Source organism: Balaenoptera musculus, chromosome 6 (genome assembly GCF_009873245.2).
Source record: "Balaenoptera musculus isolate JJ_BM4_2016_0621 chromosome 6, mBalMus1.pri.v3, whole genome shotgun sequence".
NCBI lineage: Eukaryota > Metazoa > Chordata > Mammalia > Artiodactyla > Balaenopteridae > Balaenoptera > Balaenoptera musculus.
Window position 1 is genome coordinate 60,916,525 of NC_045790.1, and position 26,394 is coordinate 60,942,918.

The following is a 26,394-nucleotide window of genomic DNA, read 5'->3' on the forward strand; positions in this document are numbered from 1 at the left end:
AAATGGTAATAGCAGCTTTAATGAAAATAACTGAAGACTAGGAATAATCAAAATGATCATCAACAATTATAGTATATTTATACAATGGGATACTATTCAGTAATAAAAAAGAACAAACTACTGATACATACAACAACATGACTGAATCCAAAAAACACTACGTTGAACAATAAAAGCTGGACATCAAACACTGTATTATCCCTATAAAGTTCAAGTGATAGAAATCAGAACAGAAGTTGCTTATGAGGGATGAAGATTAACTGGAACACAAGAGAATGATTCTGGGATGAAGAAACTGTTCTATATCTTGACTGGAGTGCTAGTTACATAACTGTGTCTAATTATAAAACTCATCTAATTGCAAACTTAACAACTGTGTGTTTCACTCTTGGTAAATTTTACCTGAGTGAAAAAATATTTTTAAAAATTCACAGAATTCAGTTAATGTAATCCACTACACCAACAAGCTAAAGAAAAAAAAGCACATGATCATATCAATTGATGCAGAAAAAACATTTCCTGAAATCCAACACTCATTTGCAATTAAAAAAAACCAACAAAACAAAAACCTCTCAACAAAGTAGAACTAAGGAAACTTCCTCAACTTGGTAAACAACACCTTTTAAAAATCTATATCTAACACCATACTTAATGGTGAGAAACTAGATGATTTTCCCCAAAGATTAGGAACAAGGCAAGGATGTCCTCTACAACCAATCCTATTCAAGGTAGTTCTGGAAGTCCTAGCTATTAGAATAAGACAAGAAAAGGAAATAAAAGGTATACACACTGGCAAGGAAGGAAAAAAAACTGTCTTTGTTGGCAGATGACATAATTGTCTACGTAGAAAATCAGAAAGAATCAACAATAACAACAAAACTTCTGGAACTAATAATTATTATATTGCTATAATCAATTTTGCAGGATACAAAGGTAATATACAAAATTCAATTGATTTCTATATTCAGCGGTGAAAGGTAAATTTGAAATTAAAAACATAATACCAGGGGCTTCCCTGGTGGCGCAGTGGTTGAGAATCCACCTGTCAATGCAGGTGACATGGGTTCGAGCCCTGGTCTGGGAGGATCCCACATGCTGCAGAGCAACTAAGCCCGTGAGCCACAGCTACTGAGCCTGCGCGTCTGGAGCCCGTGCTCCGCAACGGGAGAGGCCCACGCACCGCGATGAAGAGTGGCCCCCACTCACTGCAACTGGAGAAAGCCCTCACACAGAAACGAAGACACAACACAGCCAAAAATAAATTAATTAATTAATTTTTTAAAAACCAAACAAAAAGACATAATACCATTTACAGTAGCAACCCCCAAAATGAAATGGTTAAATATAAATCTAACAAAATAAGTACAAGGTCTATGTAAGGAAATCCACAAAACTCTGATAAATGAAATCAAAGAAGCACTAAATAAATGGAGAGATAGTCCATGTTCATGGAGAGTTACTGTCAAGATGTCAGTTCTTCCCAACTCGATCTACAGATTCAAAGCAATCCCAATCAAAATCCCTGTGAGTTATTTTGTAGATGTTGACAAACTGATTCTAAAGTTTATATGGAAAGACAAAAGATCCAGAATAGCCAAACAACACTGAAGGAAAAGAAGAAAGCCAGAAGACTGACATGACCCAATAGTAATACTTACTATAGAAAGACAAATACCATATGATTTCACTTATATATGGAATCTAAAAAACAAAACAAATGAACAAACAAAACAAAACAAAACCCATGGATACAGAGAAAAGACTGGTGGTTGCCAGAGGGGAAGGGGGTGGGAAATGGGTGAAATGGTGAAATGGGTGAAGGGGATCAGGAGGTACAAACTTCCAGTCATAAAATAAATAAGTCATGGGGATGTAATATACAACATGGGGGCTATAATTGAAACTGAGCAGGATACGCAGGGCCTTCCCAGGTACAGATCCCCTGTATCCATCTGCCTCTTCTATGTCGAAAAGCTTTGGCGTCCTAAGCTTTCCCCAAGTTCCAAAGAGCAAATTTAACCAGAGAAGTGAGAAAATGCAGAAAGAAAGGAAAACAGTCAAGCAAGACAAAATAATAATAGTTTAGCCATAAAACAAAGTCAAAGACCTTTAGTTCCTCCTCAAGGGCTATAGATAATATCCTGAGCCATATCCTTGATTGGTGAGAAACTAGATGATTTCCCCAAAGATTAGGGACAAGGCAAGGATGTCCTCTACAACCAATCCTATTCAAGGTAGTTCTGGAAGTCCTAGCTATTAGAATAAGACAAGAAAAGGAAATAAAAGGTATACACACTGGAAAGGAAGGAAAAAAAACTGTCTTTGTTGGCAGATGACATAATTGTCTACGTAGAAAATCAGAAAGAATCAACAATAACAACAAAACTTGTTGTTTTGCAGATACTAAAATCCCCACCAGGTGAAAGGAGTTAACTGCTGATCACTACTACATAGACCCCAGACCAGTTGGAGCCAGAAAACTGATAATTGAGATTCCTGAAACACCACCCTGTTACCTCACCACCAGCCAATCAGAAGGATATACCTGAGCTGTTTACACACCCTGTGATCCTCTCCCTCACCTTGCCTTTAAAAGCCCTTCCCTCAAAGCCATCAAGGAGTCTTTTAAGCATGAGCAGCCCATTCACCTTGCTTGGCTTTGCAATAAACGCTATACTTCCTTTCACCGCAATCTGGTGTCAGTAGATTGGCTTTACTGAGCATTGGTTCAATAACATAGTCAATAATATTTATTGCAAATTTGAAAGTTGCTAAGAAAGTAAATCTTAAAAGTTGTCATCACAAGAAGGTAAAAAAAATCTTGAATCAGATACTGTCCAGCCCCTGGATCTGAGGTCTGATTGTCTCTCTAAATCTCCATTTCCTCATGTGTAAAATGTAAATAATAATACTGATCTTTAAGGATCGTTGGGAGAATAATATGAGGTGCTATATATGAAGATATTTAGTAAGCAGTCTCTTATTCCACGATTATTTACTGAGCAACTTTCTAGCCTCAAGGAACATAGCAAGATGAATAAGGCCCTGCCCTTCTGGAGAAAGACAGTAATCACATAAACAAGTGAATATCCAATATTATCTCAAGTAGTACTAAGTACAATGAAGAAAACCAAGTCAGGTGTGGTGGAGGTGAGATCCACCTTCAGGAGGGAAGGGCTTGCTATCCAACTGAGGGAGTGTGGTCAGCTGATGGCCTCCAGCTGTGCACCCCTTCAGGACCTGCCTCAGCTGCAGAGAGATGCCTCCCCAACATCCCACTGTTCCTGCGGCAGCCTCCACCTGGAACTAAGTAAGATAAGCTGGAAAAGCCTGGTCATTTTGGCCTCTAGGCCATCTCTGATGGGCAAAACCGGTTCCCAAGCTCCCCAAATCACAGTTCCATTTCTTCCTCTGCCCAGTCCTGCTTCCACCCTCTCCTCTGCACCGGCGTTGATTCCTCTTAAATACCTTGCATCCCAAACTCCATGTCTGTGTCTACTTCTTTTTGGAGAACTCAACCTGACAACAGGGTGGGAGGAAATAGAGTTTGTGAGTTTGGGTAGGGGGTCAAGGAAAGACTTTTAGTGCAGATGACATTTGAGCAGAGCCCAGAATGAAGTAAGGGCAGGAACAGTGAGAGCATCTGGGGAAGACTGGTGCAAAGCGCAGCCACACGTGCAAAGGCCCTAAGGAAGGAAGGACCATGAGCGGTGCGGTCAGAGTGGAGTGGGTAAGGGGAGAGTAGTAGTAGATGAGGTCAGAAAGAGGACAGAAGCCAAGATCACATGGGTTGTTGAATCATAAAAACTACTGGCTTTTATTCTGAGTGAAATGGGAGGCTATGTGGGTTTGGAATTGGCAAGTCACGTGATATGTCCTATGTTTTAAATGGAGCACTCTGGCTGCTGTGTGGACAACGGGCTGGGGGAGGGGGGACCAGAGAAGTAGAGGAAGCAGGGATACAATTTAGGAGAGTATTACATGACCACAGTTACCTGTTAGGAAGTAGTAGTCATCATTGTAATACAGTAGTAATATAGTAATTATAATAGTAGTTGCGGTCACAGTGGTTGGTAGGGAGTTTCCTTAATCCCACAGCACTGGGTTGCCATGTGGTATTTACATGCTGCTCATTTGCACATGGGTCATCTGCATAAGGCCTCCCATGATGCAGTGGGTGTGTCAGACTGGACCTTTAGTGATCTTAGCCCCACACCCAGCTATTTCCATCACTATGAGAGGACACTCTGTATCCAAATACTCAGTGTACAGATTCTGGTCTCAAGCTTTGTGAGTACTGATTTCATTTTCCAGAAATTTTTATCACCCATTTCAGCTGCCATGCCGTCTTCTTTAGTAGAGGGCTGAGCAGAGTATGTTTTCTTCAACAGAGCAGCTGTAAACCTCAGCTCTAGGGAGGCTGCATCTGTCTTTCTCTGCTCTGCCTTCTCAGACTCTGTATCCTTTTCCTCAGATTTCTCTTTGGCCACAGGAGCTACTATGGGTTGCTGATGCTGCACAAACAGGCAGTCCTGCTTGGAGAGGGTTCTTGAGGCCCTAGCTCTGGAGGAAATTCAATAATCGACTAGACTGAGTGATGTGTTTAGGACGCCGAGGCTGAAACAAACTATAATTCACATTCCCTAGGTGCCCTACTCTGTAATAAAGCCTGAGTGTCAGACAGCCCAGCCAAGAGCTAACATATCTGTTTGCACTAGCCTTGTGCTAATGGAAACATGTCAGAAAAGGAAAACATTTAGCCAACTGTCTAATGCAAAGGGGTTCTCTTCAGCCAAATGAAGAATGATCACCTATACATGGCTATATGAGTGTGTTAAATGTTAATATCTAAAAAAGTGTTGATCCACATAAAAACAAAAAAGACTCACTATAAAACTACAGTAATCAAGACAATGTGGTATTAGTGAAAGAATAGACAAATATATCAATGGAATAGAATAGAGAGCCCAGAAATAGACCCACATAAATAAAGTCAACTAATTTTTGACAAAGCAGCAAGGCAATACAATGGAGAAAACACAGTCATTTCAACAAATGGTGCTTGGAACAACTTAACATCTACATGCAAAAAGATGAATCTAGACACAGACTTTATACCCTTCACAAAAATTCACTCAAAATGTATTACAGGCCTAAAACTATATAACTCCTAGAAGATAACCTAAGAGAAAATCAAGATGAACTTAATTTAGATACAACACAAAATGCACAATTCATGAAAGAAATAATTGATAAGCTGGACTTCATTAAATTAAAAACTTCTGCCATGTGAAAGACACTCAAGGGAAAGGGAAGTCAATCCACACTGGGAAAAAATATTTGTGAAAGGCATACTTGATAAAGGCCAGTTATCCAAAATATACAAGGAACTCTTCAGTGCAACAGTATGAACACAGCCTAATTAAAAACGGGCAAAAGATCTGCACAGGTACCTCTCCAAAGAATATATAAGGATGGCAAAAATGCATGTGCTCAACATTACCTGTCATTAGAGAATTGCAAGTTAAAACAATAATGAGGCAAACTGCACCTATTAGAATAGCCAAAATCCAAAAACAAAACAAAACAAAACAAAACAAAAAACCCCTGGTAATAGCAAATGCTAATGAGGATGCAAAAAGTAACAGGAACACTTATTCAAAATGGTACTTTGGAAGATAGTTTCGCAGTGTCTTACAAAGGTAAGCAAAGCCTTATCATAAAATCCAGCAATCATGCTCCTAGTTATTTACACAACTGATTTGAAAACTTATGTCCACACAAAACCTGCATGTAAATATGTATAGCAGCTCTATTCATAATAGCCAAAAGTTGGAAGTAGTCAAGATGCCCTTCAAGAGACAAATCAATAAACAAACTATGGCATATCTAAACAATGGAATATTATTCAGCAATAAAAACAAATAAGCCATCAAACATGAAAAGACAGAGATGAATCTTAAATGCATATTGCCAAGTGAAAAAAGCCAGTAGCAAATGCTACATTCTGTAATAATGCCTTATATGACATTCTGGAAAAGGCAAAACTATAGAGAGGGTAAAAATTATCAGCGGTTCACAGGAGCTTGAGGGGGAGAGGAGGGATATCTGAATAGATGAAGCATAGGGGACTTTTGGGGGCAGTGGGGGCTTTAGTTGTTAAAATTATAGTCCATGAGGGTATGGGTTAATAATCCTGATACGGCTATACTTACATATTGTAACAGAGCAATTAAGGAAATGGATGGCAGACGGTAGAAGTCCAGACAGATAAGCAAGGGAAGAAAGCTAGAATGATCCATGTGGTAATAGATTTGAGTTAGAGACATCAGTATGAACTCATGTGTAGCTTAATATAGATATAAATAATTACATATAGAAATATTTATTATATGTGTATATACACAGATTATCTACACACATATATTTCCTTGTTCAGTCAGCTGAGAGGGTCTAGAAACAATGACACCCTAGTAGCAACAAGCACGTCTAGTGCTCAAATGTTGGTTTTTAACACCATTCTCCAATCAAAGGAAGCAGAGCTCTTTAGAGAAATGACTCATTCTAGGACCAAAAGAGGAAATATACAAGATGAGCCTGCAGCATCTTATAGTGGCAGAAAGTAAGGAAGTGCTACAAAAAATCCACAATACCACAATAATGGGTGTTTGGAAAAGGGACACCAGGGCCAAGTAAAATATCTCCAAACAGCCAAAACTGAATCAATTTAAGCAACAAAATAAGTAAGGTACTATTGGCTTATAACCCAAAGTATAAAATAAATATCCATGAGCCCACACTGATATAAATAAGTGATTGAATTAATTAATAAGAAGAGACAAATCTCCCTTGCAGAACAATTCAAAATAAATTGTGTAGGTATTCCAACCTCAAAGAGGTGAGCATAACTCCCCATTCTTTATGTGTGAGCAGTATATAGTAACTTCCTTCCAAAGAGTACAATGTGGAAAGGGGGAAAAGAGTAACTTTACAATTGAGAAACCTGATACCCCTCAAAACCGTCAAGGTCATCAAAAATAAGGAAAGTCTGAGAAACTGACACAGCCAGGATGAGCTTATGGAGACAACTAGATGTAATGTGGTGTCCTAGATGGGATTCTGAAACAGTAAAAGGGCATTAGATAAAAACTAAGGAAATCTAAATAAAGTATGGACTTTAGTTAATAATGATGTATTTAATGATTCATTAATTATAACAAATGTACCATATTAATGTAAGATGTTAATAATAGAGCAAACAAGGTGGTCACTATATGGGATTTCTGTACTATCTTTGCAATCTTTTTGTAAATCTGGAAATTTCTAAAAAATAAAAATTATTGAAAAATTTTGAAGGTTTTATACCTACACAGTTTGAAAATTTTAAATATCCTTCTAAATAACTTTTGGGTAAAAGAGAAAATGGAAAGAAAAATTACAAATAATTCAGAAATATACAACATAAGTACGTTATACCTGAGAAGCTCTGCAATATGGATTAAGCAATATGCAGAGGAAAATAAATATTTGTAGCCTTAAATGTATCCTTTAGAAAATAATAAAGTTTGAAATAAACTGAGCACAGATTTGAAGAAAAATAGTAATGTAAAGTAATAAATGAATAAATAACATATAATTAAAAAGTAATATAAAGAATATAAATGGAAGGAAAAAGAAAAATTAAATTTTTATTAAATTTATAAGATCATTGGTGTCTTGATCAATAAAACTGTGTTCCTAAAAACCAATAACTATAGGCAACTATAATTTTTTTAAAAGGAACTACAGCAAAATACCATTTAGGGATGAGAAATACTTAACTCCAGGTATAGGAGAGATTTTTTGAAATTATAAGAGAATTATCTATATTATTTCTATCCATAAATTTGAAAATTTAGGAAGTTTATTAGTCAAAACTGCTTTGGATGCAAATGACAGACACTCATTTCAAAATAGCTACAGCAAAAAAGATACTATATTGATTCATATACCTGAGAAGTCCATAGGATAGTGCTGGTTCCCAACATGGCCGGGTCCAAGAGCTCGGTGTCATAAGACTATCTCTCTCCCCACTGTATCCCTCAGCTCAGCTTATCTCTCAGTTCATGTATCTCTCTCCATGTATCAGAGAAAATGGATATCTACAGCCACAAAATTTCATCTTCCTAGTTTAAAAACCAAAGTAGAAAAAGAAAAATTCCCCTCTCTGATGTCTTATATCAATCCAGGAGAAGATTCTGATTGGCCCTGTTTGGATCTTGTGTCCATCCCTGTGATTGAGTGTCCCAAGAATGACATTTCCTTAATTTGGTAAAGAGAATCAGAAAACTCAACACCATATTTAGTGATGAATCATTAGAAGCATTTCTGTTAGAGAAACAAGAGGATGAACTCTGTCACCAGTATCTTTGAACACTGTACTAGAGTTCATAGTCAATGTAACAAGACAAGAAAAGGTAAATATCTTGGAAGAAAAAAACTGTTATTAGTTCCAAATAGCTAACTTTGAAAAATCTAAGAAAATTAACTTTAAAAAAAAATGACATAGCAAGATTCAAGACAGACAATACAAAAACCATTAGTTGTCCTACATTAGCAATAACCAATAAGAATATAAAGTAAAGTCAATTCTTGGGACTCTGGATTGGCCACCAGAACAAAATACAGACAAATATATGTTTTATAAAAACTAATATTTGAAATGGAAGCATAAGAGCCTCTATTTACCTCACCACCACCACCAATATCTCTCTCCCCATCTGCCACACTTTTAACTTGTCACCAGAACCTCATTGGGAATTATCTTGTTAGATCTCTATCCTCTTTGACACGGAGGGATCCCTACAGTATTCACAGTACATTCTATTTCTATTCAACTGTACCATTATTTTTTGTATCAGAATTATTTGTGTGTGTATCTTATTTCCTCTATAGATGATCAGCAACTTCCTCTTTGTGTGCCATCCTCACAATATTTTGGGTGCAGTAGATACACCATGATTATCAACTTGAATTGATAATTCAAGATGGTATGGGTAAGAAAGAAGGAAATGGAAAACAAACTAAAGAGGAGTGGAATGATAAGGGTCAGAAAAGGTTGGTGGAGACAAGTCATTTGAGCCTCTCGTATGCATTCTTTTCTCTGGGTAAATCATCATTATCTAAATTCCTTAAATTTCAAAATAATAAAAATTCTAGAGCAGAGTATTCAGTATTTGGGGAATTACTGGTGAAAATATTAGGAAATATTCCCCATATAAAATAGCCCAAGTATGGAGGGCTTCCTGATTTTTTGAAGACTTGAATTTAATTCTTCCTTTCCCATTCTCCACAAATTCTCCCAAATATCCCTTTCTCTCTCCTTGGCCTCACCTCTACTTTGCTTTTATTCTCTTCTGTTTTCCCACCCTCTTTCCTTTCTTCTCTTCTAAATCTAGGATCTCCCTTCTCTTCCATTAAGCCTGGTGTCAAAGGGGGCTGAGGAAGCCCTGGTTTTGTGTCTAACTCAGCCATGTCCTCTGTGGTATAGGAATGAAGAAGTCAGAAGCGGTCAAATATTTACTGAGTGCATTCCATGTTTGGAAAGAGTGAGCATTGGGGAATTAAATAGAACTGCGTTGAAATCAGGCTCCACACTTACAATCTCTGCACCTCAGTGTTCTCATCAGGAAAACAAAGACAATACTAGCAGCTCCCATAGAGAGTTGTTGTATGGATTAAATAAGATATTGTTTGTACAATGTCTAGTTCAAAGTAGGCACTCAGCAAATAATAACTATTAGGGAACTATGGTTGAAAACCAAGGAAGGGAACAGAAAGGTCATACTCCAGTTTTTTCTCCCACTTTCCTCTCCTCTAGCCTAAATTCATAGGAGTTGGGAGAGGAAAGAAGGCTGGGAGGTGAGAGTGCAGGCAAAGCAATACTAAACCTTAAATCTCAATCCCTAATTTAGCTACTGAATCAAAATTAAAGACATCGAGATGACAGTTTATATTTCATATACTGGATTTATCGTTTATTCCAGAGAAATTATCTAAGCAATAACATTGTATTTGGAATACAAATCTCAAAGAGGAAAATGCTCTTAGACAAAAATTACAGCGAAACTGACACACCCCAATTACTCACTGGCTTCTCAAGAGAAAAAGAAATCTGGTGATGTTATTCCTGCCCTTGTCCACTCCAACATCAATACAGTTCCAAATTCTCAGAGGGTAGTAAAAGCGCTTGTCTTTCACACAATAACTAACAAAGCAAACTCCCCAAAACCCATGGGGGTACTGTGGTTGAGGGGGAGGGGGCAATTTTATCTAATTAATGAATTTTCCAAACATTTAATATTTGTTCTACATAAAAAATATGAATGCCTGTTGTAGACCATTTATTCCTAGTGGTAAGTAATTGCAATTCATTTGGAAAGCATCTTCAAAGCAGGCAGACACATTTTTCAAAACACCAGTTGACTACATAATTACTGCTACACTTATAAGCATTCCTCTGATGAAAAACAAAAGCAGGGGCGGGGGGGGGGGAGGGGGGAGCAAGTTTCACTACAGTCCCCTAAGAAAATGTTTCACTTCTCTCTGTTATCATTCAGCCTTGGCCATACCTGATTTCAGTGTTAGTGAATCTACTGGACTTTTAAGTAATAAAGAAAAGAACACATTCTGGTTACTGCTGAAAAGAAATTTCATCAGTTTTCCTGTTAGTATGAGTCATAGCAGAGAAGAATTTGATGATTTGCAAGAAAAAAACCACAGTCCACTAATAAGCACTCCAAGCCTTTAGGCCACAAGAGAATGGAATCAGCAACAAATTTTACTTTAAGTTTTTTCTTTGAGTGCCTACTGTGTACTAGCACTCTTCTAAGATTTGTGAATACTCTTTTTAAAAATACAGGATATAGTGTCTGACCTTAAGGAATGCTTAACTTGAAATTTTCTTTATAAGAAATCAGCACTCAAAGAAAGAAAGAAATCAGCATTCTTTGAATCCTCTGATGTTGAGACTTAAAAAAGCAATCCAAAGAGCTCAGCCTTCATTCACCATTAGAACAAGGATAATAATAACATTAATACCCAAATTTCACCAGCTCCAAGCCTCCCATTGGCTTGACCATGGGAAGTCCAATTTCTTAGAACCTCCCCTTTAAAGTCATTTCCTAGAGTCTGCAAAGCTACCTACAAACATACACAAACATCCACAAACACTGAGCTGGGGAACTCAGAAGGGAAAGACACCATAGCAAAGTTGTTTGAGCCTCAAAGTGTTAAGTGGTTAATCCAGCAAACTCTTTCATTTGTTACCTTATTAGCAGTTTCGGCACTAACAATTCACCAAGGGGGTCACAACATCCTGCCAATGCTGGACATCTAGTCACCTAAAACTGACCTTGAAAATTGAGAGGGAGTTTGGGATGTTCCACAGTAAAGTTGTTCAGTCCCCAAATTGTTCTGGACAGCTCACTCACAAGTTAGAAACAGACATTTTCCTTGGGGCCTTTACTCACCAGGCTGGTAAGGTCAGGATTTTGGTGGCAATCCCTATGGTGCACCAGGAGCAACCACTCCATAAAACACTATGGCCTTGCTGCTGGGTTTGACTTTGCTATGGCAGCTTCCTTCTTCCCTTATGGTGACTTAGCGCTCCAGTGCTCCAGTCATTTCTCCCTGTTGTCGGGCCTCTGTGGGAGCTATTCTAGTCCATCAGGCATGCTGCCTGAAGCCAGGGGTGTCAGGATCCAAGTGTTGTGTTCCAGGATGCTCCTTGGCCCCTGTGCAAATCAGTGTCTGGCTTTCTTATCAGAATCACCTGAGCCCCACCTCTGGCCCAGCCCAGAAGCTCTGTAGCGCCAACACTGGGAATATCACTACCAGATGAGTGATCATAAATGACAGACCAATGTTAATGGTAAGCACACTGAAAATGTAAAAAGACTTCTTGGTACAAAATGATATTTTTACCTATCAGTTACCCAGTTCAAGGAGGGCAGAGGTGGTTGTGTGTGATTAGATGGCTATTTAAAGTAAGTAGTGCAAGAGAAATTCATAATAAGTCCACAAGTATTAATATTTTGCATGCAACTTTTCTCAAAAAATTAAAATGTTATATTTCAGAATATTATGTGCTCAGAACCAGAAAGCAAGCAGCAATATACCGGAAATAATCTGTTTAAGGGATTTGAGAGATTGAATATAGCAATTTGGACATATTTTACTTTCCAAGGCCCAGAAAGATAGAGGAGATGATAGGTAATGTTTATTGAGCAGTTTCTATGTGTCAAACATGGTACTAAGTAATTTACATGCATTGTCTCACATGATCAAACGATGCCTTGAGGTAGCTACTATTATGATCTTCATCCTACAGATAGGAAAACCAAGATTAAGAAAATGTTCCAACATTCTAAGCTAGTAAGAGGTGGAACTGGGATATGAACACTGGGCCTCTGATTCTGACACCTCTGTGCTCACCGCCTCCCCCGTGGCTTCATCATGGGTTTGGCTGCCACATTTGACTTCTAACCCCATTTCTGCTCCTAAAGGGTCACTTAACCCCACTACCTGTCTGTAAAATGGAAGAATGAGAATTCTCTGAGCTAACATTTGCAAAGACTCAATGCAACATTATCATTACATAAGAGGGCAGAGTTCACCCTTATGAGAAGGATGAGGGGGTCAGAAGACCCTCCGGCTGCAGAATCCAGCTCTGGGGCACCGTCAACAATGCCCAGGCACATTTGAAGAGGGGCAGCACTGTTACCAGGTGTAGTGATAATGGGATTTGAGGCTTGAAAATAATGTGGGCACTCTAGTCACACTGCTGACCTCAGACCACCACTGACTTCCGACAAGGAGGTTCAGACACACTGGATTTACTTTCATTCTTACCCAGACTATTTTTACCTTTGTCCAAAACAGCTCAAGTCAGGAACACCAGGATTATCTGCTTCTTTCATGGTCATAAAAGTTGTCTCAATTTCCAAAGCTGATTATTCTCCACAGATGCTCTCATGCTTCTTATCATAGTGTGTTATCACAGAACACAAAAGCTCAGAGGCCCCTACCTATTTGGCAATCTCTTTTCTAAGGCTTGGATTCCCCTTTAAATGATACAGATACAGCCAGTCTATGAAGTATCTATTCTATCTTCAGTTTGAAATTCTTACAGTCACAGAAGTTTTGTTATTAGGTTCTGCATCTATACAGGCAGCTGGACATAGATGCACTGCAGGTAGCCACCTATGGAGCTTTGTGCTTATGATGAAGTGTAATAAGGCAAGAGGAAGAGGGGAATGGGTTGAGCCCTTAGCCAAAGGACTGAGCATTCCAGCCAGCTGATGTCCTGGTATCATTTGCCCTGAAAGGTGACTGCAACAGAAGAGAGCCATCCGCTACAGTCTGCCTGTTTAAGAAAGCCCAGTCTCTCTCCATATCCAGTCCATTCTGGGTTGAGCACTGATACTGAATATTTATCACTGAGTCCCTATATGCCAGTTCATATTTAAATCCATCATTTGTTAATTGATTGCTATTGTCATTTCTACTGTAAATCAACATAAGTAATTTCCATGTATGGGTTTGTTAGTATCTTATTCATTGCCCATGGACCTGGAAATCAATGGAAACCAAGTAGAGTTCCCTCTTTCCAGCTTTAATTGTAGGTAGTTTCCATTGGTCTCTCCTGGATTTTCAGGGTTCTGTTCACAGGATTGCCTCATTTTCCCTTAGACTAGACTTCCCTGATGGCCATCATCATCATAATGTCAACATACGTTGAGTACTTACCATGCTTGAGACATTGTGTAACTAATACACGTATACTTCACATGAATGACCTCACTCAATTCTATAAGGTTATTATCATTATTATTATTACCTGTATTTTATAGTTGAGGAAGTTGAGTCATAGAGAAGCTTCCTGTCCACAGATCACAAAACTAGAGAGGGCTGGAGCTGGAATTTATACCCATGTCTGTGTGACTCCAAATTCTGAGCTCTAAAGAGCTCCACCATTTACACTTCTCCCTGACTAGGACCGAAAAAAAACTTCGTTTCTACCAGTTTCACTAAAACAGTGGCCTAGTGAATGGCTCTCTCTGGGGGCAGGTTACAGGCTATTTACTAAATTATAAGAACATGAATTTAGTCTGAAGTGAATGACAGCTACCTAAATGTGGTAAGTCTAAGTGATTGTCTAAATTAATCAGTTTCAGAAAAAACTGAGCTGCTTTGTAAGGGAAAACAGTTGGTGGGAGGAAATATGGGTCTCTTCTTCTTATTCTTTTCCGTGTGCCATTGGGTAAGTCACTTAGCTTCTCTGTGCTTCAATTCCTAGAATTGGACTGGATACAGCTTAAGGCAGTGTTTTTCAAACTGCATCTCACAAGCCATTAGTGGGTTATGAAATCAATATAGTGAGCCACAACCATTATATTTTAAGACATTAAACAGGATAGAAGAGTAGAGCATAAATATATATTTTTTATTTTCTACTATTCTAATACTATAAATAGTATAGCACTAATACTATAAATATATTTATATATATTGTTCAACATGACTCCATGAATGATAAGAAACCAAGGTAACACAACTAACCTCATGATATCAGCTCTGCATGTCATAACTTGTCAATATATAGGTAAAATCCTCATGAGATATTGGGTATGTTCTTCTGATCTCATTTGCTTTGAAGCTACACTTCTCTTGTTTGCTCAGATAGGGCTTAGAAATCTGTATATTATTAATGATGGACAGCATACATACAAAAAATGTAAAAATCATAAGTGTATGGCTTGAAGAGTTTTAACATAGTAAACATATGATAACTAGGTAACTAATCATATCAAGAAATAGAACATACTAACATACCAGAATCCCTCTCATGTTCTTTTCCCAGACTCTACCTCTTTCCAACAAGGTGAGCCAATATCTTGACTTTGAACAGTATAAATTGGTTTTGCTTTTTTTTTTTTTTGGAACTTTATATAAATGAAACTATACAATATATACTTTCCTGTGTCTGGCTTTCTTTGCTCAACATCAGGATTGTGAAATTTATGTTGTCACTATATTTGTGGTTTGTTCATTCTTTCCAATTAAGGAGTGTTACAAATAGTGCTGAAATGAACTCTTATACGTCTTTTGGTGCACATATATATGTATTTCTGTTGGGTAAATATATAGGAATGAAATTGTTGGGTCTGAGGGGAGAGCTCTCACAAGACGCTGAGCATGCTGGCACCCTGATCTTGGACTTCCAGCCTCCAGAACTATGATAAATTCCTGTTGTTTAAGCCACCCATTTGGTGGTATTTTGTTATGGCAGCTGGAACCTACAGGTTTTGAATGCCATTTTAATAGTTTAACTAGGTTCCAAAAGAAAACTGGAAGTTAACTTTCAGTGGGATAACTTAGCCAACTATTTCAAAGCATTAGTTCACTTATTTCCAGGGAAAAAGCATTCTCATTTCTGTCTTCATCCCAGAGACAAACCCTTCAGAGGTATGTGTAGGTTGGTCTAAATCCACAGTTCCAATACCCAACATTGGCAATAATGGTCATTGATGTAGACAAGAGCTTCCCCCCCAAGAATTATTCTATACATAAAAACTGAAAATGAGTCCTAAACATGCTTATGACTCAAAACAGTACTGATAGTAAATTTTTGTAAGTCTATCTATCTATCTATGTATATCCATACACTCATACCTATAAACAGGAAAAGAAAAGAAAAAGCCTAATGGGGAAACAGAGAGTCTCATATATGTCAATAGGACTGGAAATTGGTTAGTCCTTTGTAGAAGGCAATTTGACAAACAGCTTTCAAATTTTAAATGCATGTGCTCTGGGCTTCCCTGGTAGTGCAGTGGTTAAGAATCCGCCTGCCAATGCAGGGGACATGGGTTCGAGCCCTGGTCCAGGAAGATCCCACATGCCGCGGAGCAACTAAGCCCGTGTGCCACAACTACTGAGCCTGCACTCTAGAGCCTGTGAGCCACAACTACTGAGCGTGCTGCAACTACTGAAGCCCGCACGCCTAGAGCCTGTGCTCCGCAACAAGAGAAGCCACTGCAATGAGAAGCCCGCGCACCGCAACAAAGAGTAGCCCCTGCTCGCCACAACTAGAGAAAGCCTGCACTTAGCAACGAAGACCCAACGCAGCCAAAAATAAATAATAAAATAAAATAAATAAATTTATTAAAAAAAAAGAATGTGGTAGGTAGTTCTCTACGTGTACTGATGTGGAAAGCTGTCTATGATGTACTGTTAAATGAAAAAAGCAAGTCAACAGAGCAATATTTAAAGTACAAGCCCAACAAAGAAACTTCCTATATACGACTCTGTGTGTGAAAAAGCATAGGAAATAGGTCTGGAAGAACAGTGTTGGTCATGGTTACCCCTGGGGAGAACAGTAGGACAGAGGGTAAAGGGTGTGTATTCATTTGCAAGGGCTGCTGTAACAAAATACCACAGCCTGGGTGGCTTAACCAACAGAAACTTACTTTCTCACAGTTTTGGAGGCTAGAAGTCAAGGTGCTCACAGGTTTCTTCTGAGGCCTCTCTCCTTGGCTTGTGCATAGCCACCTTCTTGCTGCGTCCTCACGTGGCTTTTTCAGACGGGATACCAGTCTGATTGGATTGGGGCCCACCCTAACAGCCTCATTTAACTTAATCACATTTTAAAGGCCCTTTCTCCAAATAGTCACATTCTGAGGTACTGGGGGTTAAGACATCAACATATGAATTTGGGGGGACACAATTCAGCCTATAATAGGGTGACTTCTGCATTTTGTCTATATTGTCTCAAAATTTTATGATAAGCATGTATTTTTTTAAATAAATTTATTTATTCATTTATTTTTTGGCTGCATTGGGTCTTCGTTGCTGCATGCGGGCTTTCTCTAGTTACGGCGAGCGGGGGCTACTCTTTGCTGCAGTGAGCGGGCCTCTCATTGTGGTGGCTTCTCTTGTTGCAGGGCACGGGCTGTAGGAACGTGGGCTTCAGTAGTTGTGGCACGTGGGCTCAGTAGTTGTGGCTCGCGGGCTCTAGAGCACAGGCTCAGTAGTTGTGGCGCATGGGCTTAGTTGCTCTGCGACATGTGGGATCTTCCTGGACCAGGGCTCGAACCCGTGTCCCCTGCATTGGCAGGTGGATTCTTAACCACTGCACCACCAGGGAAGTCCCAGCATATATTTCTTGTGTAAGTTTAAAAACAATTAGAAAGATAGGAAAATACTGACCGGAAGACAAATGTTAATAGCAAAATATGAATAGGAGTTATCTCTAAGGCTTATAGGTGATCCTTATTTTATTTCCTCCATGTTTTTTAATGTTTCTCTCATGCTCTTCAATGAACATGTATTGCTTTTTAATTAGAAAACAGAATAAATATTATTTTTTAATGAAATGAATAGATCCAACAGCTTCCCCTTCAATAGCCTGGCAATTAGACACCCTCCGGGAAAGCATCTACCTTTGGAACTGGCTAGTGATCTCTAACAATTTACAATGACACTTCACTTATAATAAGCTATTTAAAATATGTGATCATTCAGAGATGGTATGTGATTCTTAGGTTATGAAAACTTCTCTCAATTTTCTAGGTTACAATAGTAAAGTGAATCTAATCTTAAAGTAGTAGCCTTTTCAAGCAATTATTCAAATTAAAGATTTTTCAAATGAGTATTACATTATGCCTATGGTACGAACTGCACACTTTTTCTTAATTTACTAATATTTATTAAGTAATGAGACTTAATCCCAACACCAATAATAATAATGTCCTATACATATAGACTATTTTTTCCAAGAGATGTACATCATAGTTATTAATTAGATAACCCCATTATATTATGAAATCACCTGTGGACAAATGTGTTAAGAATAAGAAAACAAAGAGCTTGTGAGTCGAACACTTACCTGCTTTGCCTCAGGGTTTGGAGCTCAGTCAGAAACACACGTGAGATTTGCTGACTTCTGAGTTAGGCAACTTTTCCTCGGAGCCCACATGAGCAAAGTTCCGTCAGGTAATAGGTTTGTCAGTCTAGCTCTCAGAAGAGTTCCAGTCTGCATGTAGAGAAGCACAGGACAGAATTTCCTAATAAGGAAATTGCTGCACATTCCCCCATGTGGCTATTTGAAGGATGAAGCAATGACATCTTCCAAAGTGGCATCTCCTTTTTTTCCCCTTTTTTCCTTAGAAATTGCCTTTAGTGCTGGTAAGAATGGATTTTCCAAAGACAGAAAGCAATCTAAAGTGACAAATAACTGGAAATTTTGAAATTTTCCTTTTTGTGGTCAGTAATCCCAACAGCTTTCTTCCCATTGGGGAGCCACTCATAACTCCTGACTATTCATTCATCCACTGGAATGCAGCAGATTTGGAAATTCCCATCCGCCATTCTTGTCAGGGATCCATTTCTTCACCATGCCAAGTCTTGTCAACCACAGAAGTTTGAATTTAGAACTGAGCAGGTTTTCTATTGCTTTCACGCTTTAGGAGCAACAAGTCAAAACAAATACTTTGAGGACTTCCCTGGTGGCGCAGTGGTTAAGAATCCGCCTGCCAATGCAGGGGACACGGGTTCGAGCCCAGGTCCGGGAAGATCCCACATGCCACAGAGCAACTAAGCCCGTGCGCTGCAACTACTGAGCCTGAGCTCTAGAGCCCGTGAGCCACAACTACTGAAGCCCGCGTGCCTAGAGCCCATGCTCTGCAACACGAGAAGCCACCACAGTGAGAAGTCTGCGCACCGCAAGGAAGAGTAGCCCCCGCTCGCCTCAACTAGAGAAAGCCCTTGCGCAGCAATGAAGACCCAACACAGCCAAAAATAAATAAATTTATAAGAAAAAAAATTTCTAAAAAAAAACAACAACACACAAATACTTTGGAGAATGCCTATGGACAGAACATGATGAAGGAGTGGATGGCCTCCAGTGTTACCGAATGTGATATTGTGAACTCTTTAGCAAAGGCAATATTGTATTTACAAATATTTCCTTCCTACAAAATTTTAAACTAAACGTTGGCTTACATTAGTAATTATCTAAACATCTGCCTCTACATCCAACTCTATTCAAGCTGTAAAGGTTAACCATGTTTGTCTACCTGCTGGAAAAAAGAATGGGAGAGAAAGAAGAAATGGCCAATTAATTACCAAGTGACTGAGAGCTACTGTTTGTCTCTTTCATCTTTCACCCCCAGAGAATAGGAAGCAGGCTTTTTGCTGAGTTTTTTGGCAGGACTGGGGAGGCACCTTGTACTGCTGGATTAGCTGAGGGGATTCCATGTGGGCAACTGAGCAGCACACTTTATCTATCTATCTATCTATCTATCTATCTATCTATCTATCTATCTATCTATCTATCTATCTATCTAGTGTTCTCATCACATTTTTTTTCACACTTTAAACGACAGGGACCGAAAGAAGTCAGAGGAAGAAAGGTGAGAGGAGGCTGCTGGGCAATCATGGGCTGGATGTTGGCTGCTCTTCCTTGTTATACCCTGGCAAGCAGTGAGGTGAATCCCTGCTCACCGACACTACGTAGTCCTTTACAGTTTACAAAGCACTTGTACATACAATAACTCAGCTGACTTTCTCAACACCCCTATGTTCAAGAAATAAACAGTATACACAGTAAATACTATTCTGTATCATATTCCATTAAATTTTCAGGCTTTTGAGTCAGACTACTGGGATTCAAATATTAATTCAGACACTTTCTGGCTGTGTGAGTTTAACTAAGTTACGGTAAGTGAAATATGCCAGCCACAGAAGGACAAATACTGCATGATTCCATTTGAATGAGGTATCTAAAATAGTCAAATTCATAGAATCATAGAGTGCAATGGTGGTTGCCAGGGGCTGGGGGAGGAGGAAATGGGGAGATGCTAATCAGTGGGTATAAAGTTTCAGTTAAACAAAATGAATAAACCCTAGAGATCTGCTGTACAACATTGTACCTAAGTTAACAATACTGTATCATAAAATTAAAAATTTAAGAGGGTGGATCTCATGTTAAATGTTCTTACCACAATAAAATAAAATTTGAAAAAGATTTAAATGTAAAACATAAGACCATCAAAGGAAATATGAGTGAATATATCATATTAGGGAGGGAAAGACTTTTCTGGGCATGATACCAAAGACAGAAACCACACAAACAAACACTGATTATGAATATAGCTAACATCTATTAAGGTCTTACTATGTGCTGGGCCATGTACTGAGGATTTGCATTTTTAATCCTCACGTCAATCCTCTGAAGCAGGTATGATCGTTATCACTCTTTCATGAACAAGAAAAATAAGGCACAGGGAAGTGGATATTGTCAGTTGTCTTGCCAGAATCCATCGTTGTTCTCCCCTTCATCATTTCTAACTGAACCTCAGTTTTGTTCGGGTATCTACTCCTTCCTCATGCATAACTTGTGACCCTAGAGGTGAACTAATTATTAGTATAAGCCAACCAGTGATTGGTTCAGGAATGAGTATATGATTGACTTTCAGCCAATAAGACACAAGTAGACGGCTGCTGAAGAACTTCTGGGAAAATTCTTTCTTGGTTTTAAGAGAGACCAGTGTCACTTACCTGCTGAATGTGAAAAGAAGCTGTAGTTATTATTGGCGTCCATCTTGTAACCATAAGGGAAACCAGCCTCAGGACAGACAAACATATGAGAAGAAAGAGCCAAGACAGCTGAAGAGAAATGGATTGAAAGCCCTGATCATACTGCACCTGAAGTCTATACTACTGGACATCTACCCAGATGAGCCTCATTGTTTACCAGTTTTACCCTGGTGTCTGATATTTGCTGTATCTTCAAGTTAACTGATTTCTGCTATCTCTATTCTGCTATTAATATTTCCAGTAAATTTTTATTTAAGATATTGCATTTATTAGTTCTAGAAGTTCCATTTTGTTTTATTTTATAATTTCTATTTTTCTAGTGAGATTCTGAGCATATATATCATTATATATGATATAATGAGCATATTTTCATCTATCTATTTGTTGTTATAATAGTTATAATAGCTGCTTTTAAACATTTATTTCCCAAATCCAACATCTGAGTCATTTTAAGGTTAGTCTCCATTGATTCTCTTTGTTTCTTGAGTATGGAATAACATTTCCTATGTGTCTAAAAACTTTGGATTTTACGTGGACACTATGAACATTGTAGAGGCTCTTATTCTGCTATATTCCTCTGAATTGTGCTGATTTGTTTATTTTATCAATTAACTTAGCTGAACTCCATGTCAAATCTGCCTCTCCCTCAGTGAACTGTAGCTAAAAGTCTCTCTTCTAGCTTCAGCTGATCTGCTTGGAATCTATCTTAAGTGAAGACATCAAGTAGGCGGTTAGTTGGATACATATATTTAGATCTCAGGAGTGAGATTTGGACTAGAGATGAAAGGTTGAGAGGAATAAGCATATAGATGATAGATGAAGCCACTGGAGTAGATGAAATCACTCAAGCACAAAGTCAGAAGAAAGGAGGGTGTATTGGTTTGTTTCCACACCAACAACCAATTCTCCAACTCTTCAGACACCAACTGGGTATCCAATGATTCACTTCAATTCTGACACTAAATACCCAGAGTTAGCATCAGACCCCACAGCTTATGGCTCAGTCTGCCCCCACTTCAGACACTAATCAGAGTCCCAGGCCTCCCCTACTTCTGACCAACTTGCTATAAATTGGTCGTTCCCCTTGAAGCCCTCCTTAGGTTTGATAATTTACTACAGTGGCTCACAGAACTCAGGAAAGCACTTTACTTACTATTACCAGTTTATTGTAAAGAATGTTATAAAGGATACAAATGGACAGCCAGATGAAGAGGTAAATAGGTCGAGGTCCAGAAGGGACCCTAGTACAGGAGTTTCTGTCCCCAGGGAGTTGGGGTGTGCCACCCTCCTGGCACATGGATGTGTTCACCAACCTGGAAGCTCTCCAAACCCCTTAGTTGAGGGACTTTTATGCCATTAAATAGGCATAATTGATTAAATCATTGGCCATTGGTGATTAACTCAATCTCCAGTTCCTCTCCCCTCCTGGGAGGTCAGACAGAGGTGGGGGGAGGCTGAAAGTTCCCTCTAATCATGTGTTGGTCTTTCTGGCAACAAATCCCTATTTTGAAGCTATCTAGGGCCGCCCCCCCCTCCCCCCCCCCGCCACCAGTCATCATATTAGCATGCAAAAAGACACTCATCCCTCTGTAGAAGTTCTTGTGCCAGGAACCAGGGACAAAAACCAAGTAAATATTTGTTATACCACAATATGACAACCATGTTCATGGATTGGAAAACACAGTATCCTTAAGGCATCAGGCCTCCCCAAATTGACCAACAGATTCAATGTAATCACAATCAAAATCCTACCAGGCTTATATTTTGCAGAAATTGACAATCTAATTTCAAAATGTATATGCAAATGAAAAAAATTCTAGAATAGCCAAGACAATTTTGAAGAAAAAAAAGCAAAACAAAGTTGGAGGACTTCACTACTGAATTTCAAAACTTACCATAAAGCAACAGAAACACATCTCACCTGCTGATCTGCCTTACATACACCTGTTCACCACCCACCAAGGGGTCTTTTATGCAGTGAAAGGACAGCATATAGATATCCTAAGTTAAGTCAAAGCCTTCCCAAGGATACAAATTGACTATACACCTCAGTGTTATCATTTGGTCACGCTGTTCACAGTACAGACACAGCCAAAGCAATAAGAAAGTTCTTGATCTCAGAAGAAAATTATTGGCCTGCTGTAGACTGATTTTTGATTCTGTTTACCTCAATCCAATATTTCCCAAAGTGTATTACTTGATAATACTGTTTTATGGGAAAGAAGGAAGGAAGGGAGGGAGGATGGAAGGAAGGTAATTCTTAACCAAATAAATTTGGGGGTTGCTGATTTCAACAAACTTTGATTTTATTTGTCGCAGGACTTCCCAGAACCTTTAATATGCTAATGTGTATTATAAGTCTGTAAGATGGAAGACAGTAGAATTTTGTATTTGAAACCCTTTTTAAAATTAACTAGTGTTAAGTGGAACAGCATACTTTGAGAAATGCTATCTCAGGCCAATGGGAAAAAGCTGCAAATATAAATTTATTATTTTTCTCTGACTCAAGAGTGAAGAGCTAAACTTCAAGCTTATTAAGTGAACCCTTATATTTTAAGTGATATGAAGCATCTACTTTTGAACAAAATAACATAGGATTAGGAGGTAGAAAAAGTGCTCTCTTCTAAATAGCTGTGTGACCTTGGGTAAATATTACTTTGATCCTTTCTAATCCAATTTCTTCCCTACAGCTGTAAAAGCAGAAATCCCCTGGTCACAGAGTTCTTTGCTGTGGCCAAATATAAATGTATTTGAATAACACAGAATTAAAGAGGATACAAATGTTAGGATGGAAAACCCCAGACTGTCCAGTTAGAAGTTCCCTCCCATTGTTCCTGTTTCTGCTCTTTGAGTACTGACCACAGTTTGATGTTAGGCTTGGTTCTAGTGTCCCCACAGGCAGAGTGATGTCAAAGGTGCACACTGCTGGGCAAAGCCATCAGGGATGCCAATGAATAAGGCTCCACTTTATAGACTGTCCCACTTGTGGCTGTGTTCACTTAAATGTCCCCTCCTTAACCCGGCCTGTGGGAACAGGCATGGGGGTTAAGAGGCAGGGAGGGATCTTTAAAGCACACAAAGTTATGACAATCCAGAATAATCCAGATAGTTAACCCTAAGGGGAGAATCTGAAAAAAGGCTTAAGAGTTGGTGAGAATATACATGCTCCAAAATATTTTTCACCATATTTTTTTTTCATTTTATCTTGTTACAGTGAATTCCACTAGAGATTGATTTAATGTAAGCTGATTTTAGAAAATTGGAAATATTTCTAGGAAGGTTACAGAACTATTAAACATTCATCTGGAACGTGAATTTGCTCAATCAGGCCACTTTCCTCTTAATACCTGAAATGACTCGCACTCAGGGGATAGGACTGTGCTTGGCAGTGTGAGGAGTAAGAGGCCCCTGGGTGAGGGAGGGTTGCTGTAGCTGGGGGAGTGTCTGGCGGGGAACAGATGCAGAGGAGGCATTCATACAGTGACAGAGAAGTGCAAAAGTGGAAGTGTGAAAAAGGAAGATGTTAATGATAACTTATCCAATTCCAAACGACTCCTAAGGCCTATCCTTCTTTCATTTCTTCTACTTTCCTCCTTCATTGTATGCTCTCCTGCTCAAAGGAACCAGGAAAGCTGGGACTAGGGTTAAGCTACATCATGGGTGAACTTGGTTTTTATAAGCTAGTCTGACAAGCTAAAAACCACCTATCTTTGTGAGGCCAAACGTGTTCCAAATTCCAAAGGACCTCCTTACAAGAGAAATTGTTTGGGATATAATCTGTTCATGAGTTGGAAGTTTCCAATAATATCTAGTCAATAAATATTTACTGGGTACCCACTATGGGCAGGCATGGCTAGGTACTGAAGTCACAGTAGAGAATGACAGACATCATCTCTGTTCTCACAAAGCTTAATGATCATGTTTATATTTCAAAGGTCACTCATGTGCAGAAAGTGGGTTGGAGGAAAACAAGATTGGAGCCAGAAGACTAGCTTGGAAGCAGTTTCAGAAATGCAAGGAAGGAGGTGGTTCTTAATCTTCATTGAACTTTTCTGAGTGGAAGAACATTAGCAAGACTGTAGTATTTTGTATTTTCAGCAGAACTTGTATTTTGATTCGTGGAATAATACGCACTCTTTGCCTCTCTGTAGATTTATAATTAATAATTAGTTTCATTTTAATATTCTACGCCAACATCTGTTAGTCTTTGGCTGAGGAATGGCCACAGAGAGCCCTCAGACAGAACATTCAGGTGCTGGCAGTTGAAAGTTCTGTCCTGCACTGAAGTGATAAGAGTAAGATGGTATGGTTAGGGCACACATATCTGCTGTCCCCTGTTGGGGTGGACAGTGACTTCCAGATCCCCCTACAAGTTCTGGAAAGATCATGGAACAAAGAACATTATCTTAGCCCCATCCACTTAGATACCTCTCGCAGCCATTTCTAACCAACTATATGGGTGTATACCACATGCTCTGGTGACCCACATTTTGAGAAACACAGCTCCAGTCCTTTGCATAGCATCTAGGAATAATAAACATTGGTTGAAATGGTGGACATACAGTTTGTTTATGGAACAAGTTTGTGTGCATGTTCTCTATCATGTCTGTCTTCATTTCACAGTTTTAATGTTTTCTCCTGTTAGCACTTGTCCTTCAGTGCTTAAGAAGTCTGGCTTCTCAGACTCACAGATATAGTGAACAAATTAGTGGTTACCAGTGTGCAGAGGGAAGAGGGGAGGGGTAATACAGGGATAGGGGAGTAAGAGGTAAGAACTATTAGGTATAAAATAAGCTACAAGGATATACTATACAACACGGGGAATATAGAATATTTGATAATAACTATAAATGGAGTGTAATTTAAAATTCTGAATCACTATATTGTACACCGGTAACTTATATAGTATTGTACAGCAACTATACTTCAATTCAAAAAAGAAGTCTGGCTTCTTTTGGTGCATTATCATTTAGCCATCCTTCCTCTAGGTTCTAACACCTCAGTGTATCAAAGATACTTTGATTCAATTTAGAAAATATTCCTGAGCGCCTACCATGTGTCAAACTCTGCCTTGAGTGTTGTGGGGGCCACAGAGATGACTAGGAAGAACACTGGCCTTTCCTTCATAGAGCACTTCTTTTGACTTTTTCTGACTCCATTGAAATTTTCTTTAATCCTCTATTATTAACTCCCTAGTTCTACCCTCTCTAGCTCCCCACTGCCTCTGAAAGATAAACTTCCAGGCTATGATAGACTGTTACATTAATGATCCCCAAAGAATCACACCATTCCCCAGGATAGCTCCCTCCCACATTGAAACTGAGCTTGGCCATGTGACTTGGTTTTGGCCAGTGGACATTATCAAACACGATGCAAACACAGGCTTGATAAGCATTGCAGCTTTGTCTCTTGGAATACTGCCACTGCCATGTGGGGAAGCCTGGTCCAGACTCCTTGAGGATGAAAGCTCCTGGAGAGAGAAGCCCAGCTGAGCCCAGCATCGAGTGGTCCTCCCAGCTAAATGCAGCCACAGGAGAGCCCAGGTAAGACCAACAGAGGAATCTCCCAGCCTTGCCACAGAATCATAAAAAATAATTATTGTTTAAGCCAAAGTTTTGGTTGTTTTGTTATGCAGCAGTTGATAACTGAAACATATGCCTTATTTTCAAGGCCTTTCTCTGACTCTGTCATGGAATAATTCCATTTCATTCCTGAAGGTCTCCCTGCTATGTTAAAGTCTATTCTGCAAGAAGGAAG

The 26,394-nt window shown here is 39.0% G+C and overlaps 1 protein-coding gene across 1 annotated transcript in view; it reads right to left on the minus strand.

The window, feature by feature from the left end:
* Positions 1-18,057, minus strand: part of JAK2 (Janus kinase 2) — a 221,382-nt gene extending 203,325 nt beyond the window's left edge. Inside the window, exon 1 of the mRNA XM_036854640.1 lies at positions 17,927-18,057. The gene's annotated coding sequence lies outside the window, so the exon portion shown is untranslated. The remainder of the gene's footprint in view (positions 1-17,926) is intronic.
* Positions 18,058-26,394: the final 8,337 nt, after the last annotated feature.